The following is a 16,746-nucleotide window of genomic DNA, read 5'->3' as shown; positions in this document are numbered from 1 at the left end:
TGTATACTTTCTGAATGCACTGTAAGAGAGAGAGAGAGAGAAAGAGATAATGAGAGGGAGAAACAATGAGAGGAAATGTAAACTTGCTTTGGAAATGTAAACATATGTTTCCCATGCCAATGATGCCCTTTGAATTTAATTGAATTGAATGAGAGGGAGAGCGAATGCGGATCCGGTCAGGTGTGTGTGGTTGTGTGTGTGTGAGAGAGATGGAGAGAAAGAGATGAAGAAAGTGCAAGAGATGGAGAGGTAGTGATGAGAAGAGTGAGAGATGGAGAGGTAGTGATGAGAAGAGTGAGAGATGGAGAGGTAGTGACGGGAAGAGAGAGAGATGGAGAGGTAGTGACGGGAAGAGAGAGAGATGGAGAGGTAGTGATGAGAAGAGTGAGAGATGGAGAGGTAGTGACGGAAGAGAGAGAGATGGAGAGGTAGTGACGGGAAGAGAGAGATGGAGAGGTAGTGACGGGAAGAGAGAGAGATGGAGAGGTAGTGACGGGAAGAGTGAGAGGTAGTGACGGGAAGAGTGAGAGATGGAGAGGTAGTGACGGGAAGAGAGAGAGATGGAGAGGTAGTGACGGGAAGAGTGAGAGGTAGTGACGGGAAGAGGAGAGATGGAGAGGTTGTGACGGGAAGAGTGAGAGATGGAGAGGTTGTGACGGGAGAGAGGAAGAGTGAGAGATGGAGAGGTAGTGACGGGAAGAGAGAGATGGAGAGGTAGTGACGGGAAGAGAGAGATGGAGAGGTAGTGACGGGAAGAGAGAGAGATGGAGAGGTAGTGACGGGAAGAGTGAGAGATGGAGAGGTAGTGACAGGAAGAGTGAGAGATGGAGAGGTAGTGACGGGAAGAGAGAGAGATGGAGAGGTAGTGACGGGAAGAGAGAGAGAGGGAGAGGTAGTGACGGGAAGAGAGAGAGATGGAGAGGTAGTGACGGGAAGAGTGAGAGATGGAGAGGTAGTGACGGGAAGAGTGAGAGATGGAGAGGTTGTGACGGGAAGAGAGAGAGATGGAGAGGTTGTTACGGGAAGAGAGAGAGATGGAGAGGTAGTGATGAGAAGAGTGAGAGATGGAGAGGTAGTGACGGGAAGAGAGAGAGATGGAGAGGTAGTGACGGGAAGAGAGAGAGATGGAGAGGTAGTGACGGGAAGAGTGAGAGATGGAGAGGTAGTGACGGGAAGAGAGAGAGATGGAGAGGTTGTTACGGGAAGAGAGAGAGATGGAGAGGTAGTGATGAGAAGAGTGAGAGATGGAGAGGTAATGACGGGGAAGAGAGAGAGATGGAGAGGTAGTGACGGGAAGAGTGAGAGATGGAGAGGTTGTGACGGGAAGAGAGAGAGATGGAGAGGTTGTTACGGGAAGAGAGAGAGATGGAGAGGTAGTGATGAGAAGAGTGAGAGATGGAGAGGTAATTGGAAGAGAGAGAGATGGAGAGGTAGTGATGAGAAGAGTGAGAGATGGAGAGGTAGTGACGGGAAGAGTGAGAGATGGAGAGGTAGTGACGGGAAGAGCGAGAGATGGAGAGGTAGTGATGAGAAGAGTGAGAGATGGAGAGGTAATGACGGGAAGAGTGAGAGATGGAGAGGTAGTGACGGGAAGAGCGAGAGATGGAGAGGTAGTGACGGGAAGAGTGAGAGATGGAGAGGTTGTGACGGGAAGAGAGAGAGATGGAGAGGTTGTTACGGGAAGAGAGAGAGATGGAGAGGTAGTGATGAGAAGAGTGAGAGATGGAGAGGTAATGACGGGAAGAGAGAGAGATGGAGAGGTAGTGACGGGAAGAGCGAGAGATGGAGAGGTAGTGATGAGAAGAGTGAGAGATGGAGAGGTAGTGACGGAAAGAGAGAGAGATGGATAGGTAGTGACGGGAAGAGAGAGAGATGGAGAGGTAGTGATGAGAAGAGTGAGAGATGGAGAGGTAGTGACGGAAAGAGAGAGAGATGGAGAGGTAGTGATGAGAAGAGTGAGAGATGGAGAGGTAATGACGGGAAGAGAGAGAGATGGAGAGGTTGTTACGGGAAGAGAGAGAGATGGAGAGGTAATGACGGGAAGAGAGAGAGATGGAGAGGTAGTGACGGGAAGAGAGAGAGAGGGAGAGGTAGTGACGGGAAGAGAGAGAGATGGAGAGGTAGTGACGGGAAGAGTGAGAGATGGAGAGGTAGTGACGGGAAGAGTGAGAGGTAGTGACGGGAAGAGTGAGAGATGGAGAGGTAGTGACGGAAAGAGAGAGAGATGGAGAGGTAGTGATGAGAAGAGTGAGAGATGGAGAGGTAGTGACGGAAAGAGAGAATGATGGAGAGGTAGTGACGGGAAGAGAGAGATGGAGAGGTAGTGACGGGAAGAGTGAGAGATGGAGAGGTAGACGGGAAAGGAGGGGAGAGGTAGTGACGGGAAGAGAGAGAGATGGAGAGGTAGTGATGGAAGAGTGAGAGATGGAGAGGTAGTGACGGGAAGAGAGAGAGATGGAGAGGTAGTGACGGGAAGAGTGAGAGATGGAGAGGTAGTGACGGGAAGAGTGAGAGATGGAGAGGTAGTGACGGGAAGAGTGAGAGATGGGAGGTTGTGGGAAAGAGAGAGATGGAGAGGTTGTTACGGGAAGAGAGAGAGATGGAGAGGTAGTGATGAGAAGAGTGAGAGATGGAGAGGTAGTGACGGGAAGAGAGAGAGATGGAGAGGTAGTGACGGGAAGAGAGAGAGATGGAGAGGTAGTGACGGGAAGAGTGAGAGATGGAGAGGTAGTGACGGGAAGAGTGAGAGATGGAGAGGTTGTGACGGGAAGAGAGAGAGATGGAGAGGTTGTTACGGGAAGAGAGAGAGATGGAGAGGTAGTGATGAGAAGAGTGAGAGATGGAGAGGTAATGACGGGAAGAGAGAGAGATGGAGAGGTAGTGATGAGAAGAGTGAGAGATGGAGAGGTAGTGACGGGAAGAGCGAGAGATGGAGAGGTAGTGACGGGAAGAGTGAGAGATGGAGAGGTAGTGACGGGAAGAGTGAGAGATGGAGAGGTTGTGATAAGGAAGAGTGAGAGATGGAGAGGTTGTGACGGGAGAGAGAGAGATGGAGAGGTTGTTACGGGAAGAGAGAGAGATGGAGAGGTAGTGATGAGAAGAGTGAGAGATGGAGAGGTAATGACGGGAAGAGAGAGATGGAGAGGTAGTGACGGGAAGAGTGAGAGATGGAGAGGTTGTGACGGGAAGAGAGAGAGATGGAGAGGTTGTTACGGGAAGAGAGAGATGGAGAGGTAGTGATGAGAAGAGTGAGAGATGGAGAGGTAATGACGGGAAGAGAGAGAGATGGAGAGGTAGTGATGAGAAGAGTGAGAGATGGAGAGGTAGTGACGGGAAGAGTGAGAGATGGAGAGGTAGTGACGGGAAGAGCGAGAGATGGAGAGGTAGTGATGGGAAGAGTGAGAGATGGAGAGGTAGTGACGGGAAGAGTGAGAGATGGAGAGGTAGTGACGGGAAGAGCGAGAGATGGAGAGGTAGTGACGGGAAGAGTGAGAGATGGAGAGGTTGTGACGGGAAGAGAGAGAGATGGAGAGGTTGTTACGGGAAGAGAGAGATGGAGAGGTAGTGATGAGAAGAGTGAGAGATGGAGAGGTAATGACGGGAAGAGAGAGAGATGGAGAGGTAGTGACGGGAAGAGCGAGAGATGGAGAGGTAGTGATGAGAAGAGTGAGAGATGGAGAGGTAGTGACGGAAAGAAGAGATGGATAGGTAGTGACGGGAAGAGAGAGAGATGGAGAGGTAGTGATGAGAAGAGTGAGAGATGGAGAGGTAGTGACGGAAAGAGAGAGAGATGGAGAGGTAGTGATGAGAAGAGTGAGAGATGGAGAGGTAATGACGGGAAGAGAGAGATGGAGAGGTTGTTACGGGAAGAGAGAGATGGAGAGGTAATGACGGGAAGAGAGAGAGATGGAGAGGTAGTGACGGAAGAGAGAGAGAGGGAGAGGTAGTGACGGGAAGAGAGAGAGATGGAGAGGTATTGAATGGGAAGAGTGAGAGATGGAGAGGTAGTGACGGGAAGAGTGAGAGGTAGTGACGGGAAGAGTGAGAGATGGAGAGGTAGTGACGGAAAGAGAGAGAGATGGAGAGGTAGTGATGGAAAGAGTGAGAGATGGAGAGGTAGTGACGGAAAGAGAGAATGATGGAGAGGTAGTGACGGGAAGAGAGAGATGGAGAGGTAGTGACGGGAAGAGTGAGAGATGGAGAGGTAGTGACGGGAAGAGAGAGAGATGGAGAGGTAGTGACGGGAAGAGTGAGAGATGGAGATGGAGAGGTAGTGACGGGAAGAGTGAGAGATGGAGAGGTAGTGACGGAAAGAGAGAGATGGAGAGGTAGTGATGAGAAGAGTGAGAGATGGAGAGGTAGTGACGGAAAGAGAAGAGATGGAGAGGTAGATGGAAGAGAGAGATGGAGAGGTAGTGACGGGAAGAGTGAGAGATGGAGAGGTAGTGACGGGAAGAGTGAGAGATGGAGAGGTAGTGACGGGAAGAGAGAGGATGGAGAGAGATGGAGAGGTAGTGACGGGAAGAGAGAGATGGAGAGGTAGTGACGGGAAGAGTGAGAGAGGTAGTGACGGGAAGAGTGAGAGATGGAGAGGTTGTGACGGGAAGAGAGAGAGATGGAGAGGTAGTGACGGGAAGAGAGAGATGGAGAGGTAGTGACGGGAAGAGTGAGAGATGGAGAGTAGTGACGGGAAGAGAGAGATGGAGAGGTAGTGACGGGAGGAGAGAGATGGAGAGGTAGGACGGGAAGAGAGAGATGGAGAGGAACGGGAAGAGAGAGATGGAGAGGTAGTGACGGGAAGAGAGAGATGGAGAGGTAGTGACGGAAGAGAGAGATGGAGAGGTAGTGACGGGAAGAGCGAGAGATGGAGAGGTAGTGACGGGAAGAGCGAGAGATGGAGAGGTAGTGACGGGAAGAGAGAGAGATGGAGAGGTAGTGACGGGAAGAGCGAGAGATGGAGAGGTAGTGACGGGAAGAGAGAGAGATGGAGAGGTAGTGACGGGAAGAGAGAGAGATGGAGAGGTAATGATGGGAAGAGAGAGAGAGGGAGAGGTAGTGACGGGAAGAGAGAGAGATGGAGAGGTAGTGACGGGAAGAGAGAGATGGAGAGGTAGTGACGGGAAGAGAGAGATGGAGAGGTAGTGACGGGAAGAGAGAGATGGAGAGGTAGTGACGGGAAGAGAGAGATGGAGAGGTAGTGACGGGAAGAGCGAGAGATGGAGAGGTAGTGACGGGAAGAGAGAGATGGAGAGGTAGTGACGGGAAGAGAGAGAGATGGAGAGGTAGTGACGGGAAGAGAGAGATGGAGAGGTAGTGACGGGAAGAGAGAGATGGAGAGGTAGTGACGGGAAGAGAGAGATGGAGAGGTAGTGACGGGAAGAGAGAGATGGAGAGGTAGTGACGGGAAGAGAGAGATGGAGAGGTAGTGACGGGAAGAGAGAGATGGAGAGGTAGTGACGGGAAGAGAGAGAGATGGAGAGGTAGTGACGGGAAGAGAGAGAGATGGAGAGGTAGTGACGGGAAGAGCGAGAGATGGAGAGGTAGTGACGGGAAGAGAGAGAGATGGAGAGGTAGTGACGGGAAGAGAGAGAGATGGAGAGGTAGTGACGGGAAGAGAGAGAGATGGAGAGGTAGTGACGGGAAGAGAGAGAGATGGAGAGGTAGTGACGGGAAGAGAGAGAGATGGAGAGGTAGTGACGGGAAGAGAGAGAGATGGAGAGGTAATGATGGGAAGAGAGAGAGAGGGAGAGGTAGTGACGGGAAGAGAGAGAGATGGAGAGGTAGTGACGGGAAGAGAGAGATGGAGAGGTAGTGACGGGAAGAGTGAGAGATGGAGAGGTAGTGACGGGAAGAGAGAGATGGAGAGGTAGTGACGGGAAGAGAGAGATGGAGAGGTAGTGATGAGAAGAGAGAGATGGAGAGGTAGTGACGGGAAGAGAGAGAGATGGAGAGGTAGTGACGGGAAGAGAGAGATGGAGAGGTAGTGATGAGAAGAGAGAGATGGAGAGGTAGTGACGGGAAGAGAGAGAGATGGAGAGGTAGTGACGGGAAGAGAGAGATGGAGAGGTAGTGATGAGAAGAGAGAGATGGAGAGGTAGTGATGAGAAGAGAGAGATGGAGAGGTAATGACGGGAAGAGTGAGAGAGGGAGAGGTAGTGACGGGAAGAGTGAGAGATGGAGAGGTAGTGACGGGAAGAGAGAGAGATGGAGAGGTAGTGACGGGAAGAGAGAGATGGAGAGGTAGTGACGGGAAGAGAGAGAGATGGAGAGGTAGTGACGGGAAGAGAGAGAGGGAGAGGTAGTGACGGGAAGAGAGAGATGGAGAGGTAGTGACGGGAAGAGAGATGGAGAGGTAGTGACGGGGAAGAGAGAGATGGAGAGGTAGTGACGGGAAGAGAGAGATGGAGAGGTAGTGACGGGAAGAGAGAGATGGAGAGGTAGTGACGGGAAGAGAGAGAGATGGAGAGGTAGTGACGGGAAGAGAGAGAGATGGAGAGGTAGTGACGGAAGAGTGAGAGATGGAGAGGTAGTGACGGGAAGAGTGAGAGATGGAGAGGTAGTGACGGGAAGAGAGAGAGATGGAGAGGTAGTGACGGGAAGAGAGAGATGGAGAGGTAGTGACGGGAAGAGAGAGATGGAGAGGTAATGATGGGAAAGAGAGAGATGGAGAGGTAGTGACGGGAAGAGTGAGATGGAGAGGTAGTGACGGGAAGAGAGAGATGGAGAGGTAGTGACGGGAAGAGAGAGATGGAGAGGTAGTGACGGGAAGAGAGAGAGATGGAGAGGTAGTGACGGGAAGAGAGAGAGATGGAGAGGTAATGATGGGAAGAGAGAGAGATGGAGAGGTAGTGACGGGAGTGAGATGGAGAGGTAGTGACGGAAGAGAGAGATGGAGAGGTAGTGACGGGAAGAGAGAGATGGAGAGGTAGTGATGAGAAGAGAGAGATGGAGAGGTAGTGATGAGAAGAGAGAGATGGAGATGAGGGGAAGAGTGAGAGAGGGAGGTAGTGACGGGAAGAGAGAGATGGAGAGGTAGTGACGGGAAGAGAGAGAGATGGAGAGGTAGTGACGGGAAGAGAGAGATGGAGAGGTAGTGACGGGAAGAGAGAGAGATGGAGAGGTAGTGACGGGAAGAGAGAGATGGAGAGGTAGTGACGGGAGAGAGAGAGATGGAGAGGTAGTGACGGGAAGAGAGAGATGGAGAGGTAGTGACGGAAGAGAGAGAGATGGAGAGGTAGTGACGGGAAGAGAGAGAGATGGAGAGGTAGTGACGGGAAGAGAGAGAGATGGAGAGGTAGTGACGGGAAGAGAGAGATGGAGAGGTAGTGACGGGAAGAGAGAGATGGAGAGGTAGTGACGGGAAGAGTGAGAGATGGAGAGGTAGTGACGGGAAGAGAGAGAGATGGAGAGGTAGTGACGGGGAGAGAGAGAGATGGAGAGGTAGTGACGGGAAGAGAGAGAGATGGAGAGGTAGTGACGGGAAGAGAGAGATGGAGAGGTAGTGACGGGAAGAGAGAGATGGAGAGGTAGTGACGGGAAGAGAGAGATGGAGAGGTAGTGACGGGAAGAGAGAGAGATGGAGAGGTAGTGACGGAAGAGAGAGATGGAGAGGTAATGATGGGAAGAGAGAGATGGAGAGGTAGTGACGGGAAGAGAGAGATGGAGAGGTAGTGACGGGAAGAGAGAGATGGAGAGGTAGTGACGGGAAGAGTGAGATGGAGAGGTAGTGACGGAAAGAGAGAGAGATGGAGAGGTAGTGACGGGAAGAGAGATGGAGAGGTAGTGACGGGGGAAGAGAGAGGGAGAGGTAGTGACGGAAGAGAGAGAGATGGAGAGGTAGTGACGGGAAGAGAGAGATGGAGAGGTAGTGACGGGAAGAAGAGAGAGATGGAGAGGTAGTGACGGGAAGAGAGAGATGGAGAGGTAGTGACGGGAAAGAGAGAGATGGAGAGGTAGTGACGGGAAGAGAGAGAGATGGAGAGGTAGTGACGGAAGAAGAGAGATGGAAAGGTAGTGACGGGAAGAGAGAGATGGAGAGGTAGTGACGGGAAGAGAGAGATGGAGAGGTAGTGACGGGAAGAGAGAGATGGAGAGGTAGTGACGGAAAGGAAGAGAGAGAGAAGGAGAGAGGAGAGGAAGAGACGGGAAGAGAGATGGAGAGGTAGTGACGGGAAGAGAGAGAGATGGAGAGGTAGTGACGGGAAGAGAGAGAGATGGAGAGGTAGTGACGGGAAGAAGAGATGGAGAGATGGAGAGAGATGGAGTGACGGGAAAGAGAGAGATGGAGAGGTAGTGACGGGAGAGAGAGAGATGGAGAGGTAGTGACGGAAGAGAGAGAGATGGAGAGGTAGTGACGGGAAGAGAGAGATGGAGAGGTAGTGACGGGAAGAGAGAGATGGAGAGGTAGTGACGGGAAGAGAGAGATGGAGAGGTAGTGACGGGAAGAGAGAGATGGAGAGGTAGTGACGGGAAGAGAGAGATGGAGAGGTAGTGACGGAAGAGAGAGAGATGGAGAGGTAGTGACGGGAAGAGAGAGATGGAGAGGTAGTGACGGGAAGAGAGAGATGGAGAGGTAGTGACGGGGAAGAGAGAGATGGAGAGGTAGTGACGGGAAGAGAGAGAGATGGAGAGGTAGTGACGGGAAGAGAGAGAGATGGAGAGGTAGTGACGGGAAGAGAGAGAGAGATGGAGAGATGGAGAGGTAGTGACGGGAAGAGAGAGAGATGGAGAGGTAGTGACGGGAAAGAGAGAGAGATGGAGAGGTAGTGACGGAAGAGAGAGATGGAGATGGAGAGGTAGATGAGGAACGGGAAGAGAGAGATGGAGAGGTAGTGACGGGAAGAGAGAGAGATGGAGAGGTAGTGACGGGAAGAGAGAGATGGAGAGGTAGTGACGGGAAAGAGAGAGATGGAGAGGTAGTGACGGGAAGAGAGAGAGATGGAGAGGTAGTGACGGGAAGAGAGAGAGATGGAGAGGTAGTGATGGGAAGAGAGGAAGAGAGGTAGTGAGAAGGAGAGAGATGGAGTAGTGACGGAAGAGAGAGATGGAGAGGTAGTGACGGGAAAAGAGAGAGATGGAGAGGTAGTGACGGGAAGAGAGAGATGGAGAGGATGAGAGATGGAGAGGTAGTGACGGAAGAGAGAGATGGGAGGTAGTGAAGATGAGAGAGATGGAGAGTAGTGACGGGAAGAGAGAGAGATGGAGAGGTAGTGACGGGAAGAGAGAGAGATGGAGAGGTAGTGATGGAAGAGAGAGATGGAGAGGTAGTGACGGGAAGAGAGAGAGATGGAGAGGTAGTGATGGGAAGAAGAGAGATGGAGAGGTAGTGACGGAAAAGAGAGAGATGGAGAGGTAGTGACGGGGAAAGAGAGAGATGGAGAGGTAGTGACGGGAAAGAGAGAGATGGAGAGGTAATGATGGGAAGAGAGAGAGGGAGAGGTAGTGACGGGAAGAGTGAGAGATGGAGAGGTAGTGACGGGAAGAGAGAGATGGAGAGGTAGTGACGGGAAGAGTGAGAGATGGAGAGGTAGTGACGGGAAGAGAGAGATGGAGAGGTAGTGACGGGAAGAGAGAGATGGAGAGGTAGTGATGAGAAGAGAGAGATGGAGAGGTAGTGACGGGAAGAGAGAGAGATGGAGAGGTAGTGACGGGAAGAGAGAGATGGAGAGGTAGTGATGAAGAGAGAGATGGAGAGGTAGTGACGGGAAGAGAGAGAGATGGAGAGGTAGTGACGGGAAGAGAGAGATGGAGAGGTAGTGATGAGAAGAGAGAGATGGAGGTAGTGATGAGAAGAGAGAGATGGAGAGGTAATGACGGGAAGAGTGAGAGGGAGAGGTAGTGACGGGAAGGAAGAGATGGAGAGAGATGGAAGAGGATGGAGAGGTAGTGACGGGAAGAGAGAGATGGAGAGGTAGTGACGGGAAGAGAGAGATGGAGAGGTAGTGACGGGGAAGAGAGAGATGGAGAGGTAGTGATGAGAAGAGAGATGGAGAGGTAGTGACGGGAAAGAGAGATGGAGAGGTAGTGACGGGAAGAGAGAGATGGAGAGGTAGTGACGGGAAGAGAGAGAGATGGAGAGGTAGTGACGGGGAAGAGTGAGAGATGGAGAGGTAGTGACGGGGAAGAGAGAGAGATGGAGAGGTAGTGACGGGAAGAGTGAGAGATGGAGAGGTAGTGACGGGAAGAGTGAGAGATGGAGAGGTTGTGACGGGAAGAGTGAGAGATGGAGAGGTAGTGACGGGAAGAGTGAGAGATGGAGAGGTAGTGACGGGAAGAGAGAGAGATGGAGAGGTAATGATGGAAGAGAGAGAGATGGAGAGGTAGTGACGGGAAGAAGAGATGGAGAGGTAGTGACGGGAAGAGAGTGAGATGGAGAGGTAGTGACGGGAAGAGTGAGATGGAGAGGTAGTGACGGGAAGAGAGAGAGAGATGGAGAGGTAGTGACGGGAAGAGAGAGATGGAGAGGTAATGATGGGAAGAGAGAGAGATGGAGAGGTAGTGACAGGAAGAGTGAGATGGAGAGGTAGTGACGGGAAAGAGAGAGAGATGGAGAGGTAGTGACGGGAAAGAGAGAGATGGAGAGGTAGTGACGGGAAGAGAGAGATGGAGAGGTAGTGACGGGAAAGAGAGAGAGATGGAGAGGTAGTGACGGGAAGAGAGAGATGGAGAGGTAGTGACGGGAAGAGAGAGAGAGGGAGAGGTAGTGACGGGAAGAGAGAGATGGAGAGGTAGTGACGGGAAGAGAGTGAGATGGAGAGGTAGTGACGGGAAGAGAGAGAGATGGAGAGGTAGTGACGGGAAGAGAGAGAGATGGAGAGGTAGTGACGGGAAGAGAGAGAGATGGAGAGGTAGTGACGGGAAGAGAGAGATGGAGAGGTAGTGACGGGAAAGAGAGAGATGGAGAGGTAGTGACGGGAAGAGAGAGAGATGGAGAGGTAGTGACGGGAAGAGAGAGATGGAGAGGTAGTGACGGGAAGAGAGAGATGGAGAGGTAGTGACGGGAAGAGAGAGAGATGGAGAGGTAGTGACGGGAAGAGAGAGAGATGGAGAGGTAGTGACGGGAAAGAGAGAGATGGAGAGGTAGTGACGGGGAAGAGAGAGATGGAGAGGTAGTGACGGAAGAAGAGATGGAGAGGGTGACGGGAAGAGAGAGAGATGGAGAGGTAGTGACGGGAAGAGAGAGAGATGGAGAGGTAGTGACGGGAAGAGAGAGAGATGGAGAGGTAGTGACGGGAAGAGTGAGAGATGGAGAGGTAGTGACGGGAAGAGAGAGAGATGGAGAGGTAGTGACGGGAAGAGTGAGAGATGGAGAGGTAGTGACGGGAAGAGAGAGAGATGGAGAGGTAGTGACGGGAAGAGAGAGAGATGGAGAGGTAGTGACGGGAAGAGAGAGAGATGGAGAGGTAGTGACGGGAAGAGAGAGAGATGGAGAGGTAGTGACGGGAAGAGAGAGAGATGGAGAGGTAGTGACGGGAAGAGAGAGAGATGGAGAGGTAGTGACGGGAAGAGAGAGAGATGGAGAGGTAGTGACGGGAAGAGAGAGATGGAGAGGTAGTGACGGGAAGAGTGAGAGATGGAGAGGTAGTGACGGGAAGAGAGAGATGGAGAGGTAGTGACGGGAAGAGAGGTGTTAGCCAGAAAAAGAGAGGCATATGAAAAGAGGTATTCAGTGAATAAGGGACAGCAGGGGTTGATGGAGTGAACGATAGATGGATCAACAGACAGAGAGAGAGTTGATGGCTACTCTCCAACTTTTTCTCTCCCTCCCTCTCTCTCTTACTCCCTCTCTCTCTCGTAGTTATTCAGGTGATGTTAATGATGATGATGATAGTGGTGGTGATGAGGATGAGGATGCTGTTATAAGTACTTCCATCACCCAGCCAGGTTCCTGTAATGTAATGACTGTTCAGGGTGTGTGTGTGTGTGTGTGTTTGTGCGTGCGCGCCCGCGTTAGAGCTAGGTGGGTGGTGAGGCGAGAGGCCCGACGTACGTGACTCAGCTAATTGCGGCGCCTTGTGAGTGAAAGCCGTGTACTCTGAAATAGTAGGAACCTGAGCTGAGATGGAGGCTATTCAACCTGGTCAAACAAATACACACACACACCTGCACTCACCTTAATCATACTTTATTACCCCCTACTCCCGCTGTGGTGGCTGGTCCAAAGTATTTTTAGCTGTAGATTATGGCTTTCCAATATCTAAGCCTCACATGAATAGTCAAACGTGGAGCCAAATTTACTTCTGTATGCCCATGTTGCCACACGTAATGAATACAAATATTACAATAATATATGGCATTTAACACATGCTTTTATCCAAAGTGACTTACAGTCACGCTTCCATCCATTTTCATACAGGTGGTCCCAGGAATCAAACCCACTATCCTGGTGTTGAAGTGCCATGCTCTACCAACTGAGCTACAGAGGACCTGGGGCCATGCTCTACCAACTGAGCTACAGAGGACCTGGGGCCATGCTCTACCAACTGAGCTACAGAGGACCTGGGGCCATGCTCTACCAACTGAGCTACAGAGGACCTGGGGCCATGCTCTACCAACTGAGCTACGGAGGACCTGGGGCCATGCTCTACCAACTGAGCTACAGAGGACCTGGGGCCATGCTCTACCAACTCAGCTACAGAGGACCTGGGGCCATGCTCTACAAACTGAACTACAGAGGACCTGGGGCCATGCTCTACCAACTGAGCTACAAAGGACCTGGGGCCATGCTCTACCAACTGAGCTACAGAGGATATGGGGCCATGCTCTACCAACTGAGCTACGGAGGGCCTGGGGCCATGCTCTATCAACTGAACTACAGAGGATATGGGGCCATGCTCTACCAACTGAGCTGCAGAGGACCTGGGGCCATGCTCTACCAACAGAGCTACAGAGGACCTGGGGCCATGCTCTACCAACTGAGCTACGGAGGGCCTGGGGCCATGCTCTACCAACTGAGCTACAGAGGACCTGGGGCCATGCTCTACCAACTGAGCTACGGAGGGCCTGGGGCCATGCTCTACCAACAGACAGAGGACCTGGGGCCATGCTCTACCAACTGAGCTACAGAGGACCTGGGGCCATGCCAACTGAGCTACAGAGGACCTGGGGCCATGCTCTACCAACTCAGCTACAGAGGACCTGGGGCCATGCTCTACAAACTGAACTACAGAGGACCTGGGGCCATGCTCTACCAACTGAGCTACAAAGGACCTGGGGCCATGCTCTACCAACTGAGCTACAGAGGATATGGGGCCATGCTCTACCAACTGAGCTACGGAGGGCCTGGGGCCATGCTCTATCAACTGAACTACAGAGGATATGGGGCCATGCTCTACCAACTGAGCTGCAGAGGACCTGGGGCCATGCTCTACCAACAGAGCTACAGAGGACCTGGGGCCATGCTCTACCAACTGAGCTACGGAGGGCCTGGGGCCATGCTCTACCAACTGAGCTACAGAGGACCTGGGGCCATGCTCTACCAACTGAGCTACAGACGACCTGGGGCCATGCTCTACCAACTGAGCTACAGAGGACCTGGGGCCATGCTCTACCAACTGAGCTACAGAGGACCTGGGGCCATGCTCTACCAACTGAGCTACAGAGGACCTGGGGCCATGCTCTACCAACTGAGCTTCGGAGGACCTGGGGCCATGCTCTACCAACTGAACTACAGAGGACCTGGGGCCATGCTCTACCAACTGAGCTACGGAGGACCTGGGGCCATGCTCTACCAACTGAACTACAGAGGACCTGGGGCCATGCTCTACCAACTGAGCTACAGAGGACCTGGGGCCATGCTCTACCAACTGAGCTACGGAGGACCTGGGGCCATGCTCTACCAACTGAGCTACAGAGGACCTGGGGCCATGCTCTACCAACTGAGCTACGGAGGACCTGGGGCCATGCTCTACCAACTGAGCTACAGAGGACCTGGGGCCATGCTCTACCAACTGAGCTACAGAGGATATGGGGCCATGCTCTACCAACTGAGCTACAGAGGACCTGGGGCCATGCTCTACCAACTGAGCTAGAGAGGATATGGGGCCATGCTCTACCAACTGAGCTACAGAGGACCTGGGGCCATGCTCTACCAACTGAGCTACGGAGGGCCTGGGGCCATGCTCTACCAACTGAGCTACAGAGGACCTGGGGCCATGCTCTACCAACTGAACTACAGAGGACCTGGGGCCATGCTCTACCAACTGAGCTACAGAGGACCTGGGGCCATGCTCTACCAACTGAACTACAGAGGATATGGGGCCATGCTCTACCAACTGAGCTACAGAGGACCTGGGGCCATGCTCTACCAACTGAGCTACAGAGGACCTGGGGCCATGCTCTACCAACTGAGCTACAGAGGACCTGGGGCCATGCTCTACCAACAGAGCTACAGAGGACCTGGGGCCATGCTCTACCAACTGAGCTACGGAGGGCCTGGGGCCATGCTCTACCAACTGAGCTACAGAGGACCTGGGGCCATGCTCTACCAACTGAGCTACAGAGGACCTGGGGCCATGCTCTACCAACTGAGCTACAGAGGACCTGGGGCCATGCTCTACCAACTGAGCTACAGAGGACATGGGGCCATGCTCTACCAACTGAGCTACAGAGGACCTGGGGCCATGCTCTACCAACTGAGCTACAGAGGACCTGGGGCCATGCTCTACCAACTGAGCTACAGAGGACCTGGGGCCATGCTCTACCAACTGAGCTACAGAGGACCTGGGGCCATGCTCTACCAACTGAGCTACAGAGGACCTGGGGCCATGCTCTACCAACTGAGCTACAGAGGACCTGGGGCCATGCTCTACCAACTGAGCTTCGGAGGACCTGGGGCCATGCTCTACCAACTGAACTACAGAGGACCTGGGGCCATGCTCTACCAACTGAGCTTCGGAGGACCTGGGGCCATGCTCTACCAACTGAGCTTCGGAGGACCTGGGGCCATGCTCTACCAACTGAGCTACAGAGGACCTGGGGCCATGCTCTACCAACTGAGCTTCGGAGGACCTGGGGCCATGCTCTACCAACTGAGGTACAGAGGACCTGGGGCCATGCTCTACCAACTGAGCTACGGAGGACCTGGGGCCATGCTCTACCAACTGAACTACAGAGGACCTGGGGCCATGCTCTACCAACTGAGCTACAGAGGACCTGGGGCCATGCTCTACCAACTGAGCTACGGAGGACCTGGGGCCATGCTCTACCAACTGAGCTACAGAGGACCTGGGGCCATGCTCTACCAACTGAGTTACGGAAGACCTGGGGCCATGCTCTACCAACTGAACTACAGAGGACCTGGGGCCATGCTCTACCAACTGAGCTACAGAGGACCTGGGGCTATGCTCTACCAACTGAGCTACAGAGGATCTGGGGCCATGCTCTACCAACTGAACTACAGAGGACCTGGGGCCATGCTCTACCAACTGAGCTACGGAGGATCTGGGGCTATGCTCTAGCAAATGAGTTACGGAGGACCTGGGGCCGTGCTCTGCCAACTGAGCTACGGAGGACCTGGGGCCATGCTCTACCAACTGAGCTACAGAGGACCTGGGGCCATGCTCTACCAACTGAGCTACAGAGGACATGGGGCCATGCTCTACCAACTGAACTACAGAGGACCTGGGGCCATGCTCTACCAACTGAGTTACGGAAGACCTGGGGCCATGCTCTACCAACTGAACTACAGAGGACCTGGGGCCATGCTCTACCAACTGAGCTACAGAGGACCTGGGGCTATGCTCTACCAACTGAGCTACAGAGGATCTGGGGCCATGCTCTACCAACTGAACTACAGAGGACCTGGGGCCATGCTCTACCAACTGAGCTACGGAGGATCTGGGGCTATGCTCTAGCAAATGAGTTACGGAGGACCTGGGGCCGTGCTCTACCAACTGAGCTACGGAGGACCTGGGGCCATGCTCTACCAACTGAGCTACAGAGGACCTGGGGCCATGCTCTACCAACTGAGCTACAGAGGACATGGGGCCATGCTCTACCAACTGAACTACAGAGGACCTGGGGCCATGCTCTACCAACTGAGCTACGGAGGACCTGGGGCCATGCTCTACCAACTGAGCTACAGAGGACCTGGGGCCATGCTCTACCAACTGAGCTACAGAGGACAACATACTCTGTAGAATAGTCTTCATCATGGACAGATCTGTGGTTGTGAGACATTACGAGTGTAACAGATAACTAGCAATGTGGTTGTGAGACTGTGGTCAAAGGGAGCTTAAATTACTAAATGGCTTGCAGGTTAGTGGGACCTTCCCAAGAGGTTGTTGTAAGGTTCCGGGTAGGTTGATGGGAAGTTGCTAGTAGGTTTCAGGTAGGTTAATTAGATGTTGTTGTAAGGTTACAGGAGGGCTAATGGGAAGGTACTTGTATCTTTCAGGTTGGTTATTTATAGGTTGTGGTAAGGTTCCAGGTAGGTTGATGGAAAGTTACTAGTAGGTTACAGGAGGGTTATCTGTCCTGTCTCATCTGTGAGGACATGTTGACAGTGAGGACCGCCCTCTTGGAGGAGTCCAGCCCCTGGACTTCGCTCTGGACCTGTCATCAACACCCGGTACTGCCCCGTCACCAGCACCTGCAGCAGGAAGTTATAAGCAACCGTGTCCACCCAGGGAACCACAAGCTTATAAAGCAGAGCACTGGGGGAGGGAGGGAGAAAGGGAGGGAGGGATAGGAGGCAAAGACATGAATGGGGGAGAAAATGTGTATATGTGACAGCAGGAAATGAAG

The 16,746-nt window shown here is 52.8% G+C and overlaps 1 long non-coding RNA gene across 1 annotated transcript; it reads left to right on the top strand.

The window, feature by feature from the left end:
• The first annotated feature begins 824 nt into the window (after positions 1-824).
• On the top strand, positions 825-6,346 carry LOC127915588 (uncharacterized). The gene is made up of 3 exons (XR_008091385.1): positions 825-892; positions 5,367-5,510; positions 6,271-6,346. It is a non-coding gene; the product is annotated as an uncharacterized LOC127915588 (long non-coding RNA).
• The last annotated feature ends 10,400 nt before the right edge of the window (positions 6,347-16,746 follow it).

Source organism: Oncorhynchus keta, chromosome 35 (assembly GCF_023373465.1).
Source record: "Oncorhynchus keta strain PuntledgeMale-10-30-2019 chromosome 35, Oket_V2, whole genome shotgun sequence".
NCBI classification, from domain to species: Eukaryota; Metazoa; Chordata; class Actinopteri; order Salmoniformes; family Salmonidae; genus Oncorhynchus; species Oncorhynchus keta.
Note: the sequence above shows the minus strand (reverse complement) of the source record. Positions and strands in the feature narration are given on the sequence as shown.